This window comes from Plasmopara halstedii (assembly GCF_900000015.1).
Source record: "Plasmopara halstedii genome assembly, contig: Scaffold_3073, whole genome shotgun sequence".
Taxonomy (NCBI): Eukaryota; Oomycota; class Peronosporomycetes; order Peronosporales; family Peronosporaceae; genus Plasmopara; species Plasmopara halstedii.
Window position 1 is genome coordinate 512417 of NW_020189977.1, and position 1676 is coordinate 514092.

The following is a 1676-nucleotide window of genomic DNA, read 5'->3' on the forward strand; positions in this document are numbered from 1 at the left end:
TGGGGCGTCGGGCAATTATGCTCGTCGCTCCACGATGGAGGGAAGTTAACTGTATGCTGAGGCGCTGAAAGAGTGGCTGGGTGACATCGTCACTGTTCGCCTAGCGACGGGGACGCGTGTCACGGTCCTGAAGGTCCATGTGGACCTCGGAGTCAAGTTTCTTGACTTTGATAGCGTGGAACGCTGTCTAGGCTTAAACTTGAATGCAAGGTGTGACCTCATCCGAGGAGTGGCATGGTTGGAACACCATGAGCCATGGACTGATTGGAGGTCAAAGACCTTGGCGCTACGCCTACGGCTCCTGGTGGAGCTTTGGCGAGTCATAAACCCACCTCTACTATAAGAAAAAAGCGCTTTTGGCGAGAGCACTGGACCGAGACGGTCAACGTGCTAGACATTGCAATGTCCGAGTTGGTAGACACCAATGGTGCATTGGACAGGAGTCCCGAGCGTAGCTCGCGGGCTGATCGTGGAGTGGGACGTAACCCACTGAGCGCTGCTCAAGGTTTGGAGCAGTCGCTGCATGTCATGCGTGACATGGTCGACTAAGGGCCGTGGCATCGAGGGCGGGGCCCCCGTGATGTACGTGAAGTGGCACGTAAACCACTGAGCGCTGCTCGTGTATCAAAGCAGTCGCTGCATGTCATGCGTGACATGGTCAGACAGGGTCCGAAGCATTTTGGACACGGCCCTTCAGACGCGCGTGGAGTGACACGTTATCCACTGGTCGAAAACTGCGGGGTTAGCGTTCTTCGCCGGATGTTGTAGATAACATCGGAGCTCTAAAGGAGCGGAAAGTGAGGGTGACACCGACAACGCTGAGTGCGTGTTCACCCTAGTTTCACCGAGACATAGCACCTCTGTGCAGAGGCGACGGCGACGCCGTATGCTGGCTGCAAGACGCCGGGTGTCGATCCTAATCCAGGGGGTGTCTACCGTAGACGACGGTGCGCAGTTATACACCCTCGTCAATGGTACGACGGGGGAGGAAGATGGCGACGTTCGCCTCGAGGCTATCTATGCCTGCAGTGGCCGCTCTTCTTGGGCTGGGCGAGATGTCTCTTCAAGAGTTCGACAGTGATCGAAGGCAGGCGATTTGGCCGAAGTAGCCATAGTACGACCGGACGAGGAGATAAACTCGTCATCGCTCCTGGATGAAGCTGTCTTGAAAGACACCAAGAGAGTGCTGAACGCACGGAGTATATCGTCAATCCTACGGAATACCTTGGATCAGTACTATCCTTTGGCAAAAGAATTTCAAGACGTCGTCTCCAAAGACCCGCCTTCGGTACTACCTCCGGACCGAGGTGCGCGTCATGAGATCGACCTGTTTCCGGGAATAAAATACTGTGTATCATCCAATGACCCCTACCCAAAGAGCAGTGCGACGTCATTGACGCCCTTTTTTGTGCAAAGCACGGCACAGGGATGGTGCGTGAGAGCAAGTCACGCACCCCCACGTTTTGTGTTCGGAAGCCGAACGGCAAGTGGCGTATCTTTCATGCTTATAACAAACTCAACGCTGCCACCATTCCGGCACAGATGCCAATTCCTAGAAAGGATGTCCTTCAGAACTACATGGTGGGATGTTCGAAGTACAGTGCGCTCGATTTGGTAGATGGATACTACCTATTGCTAATGAGAACAAGTGACATTCCGCTGACAGCGATAATCGC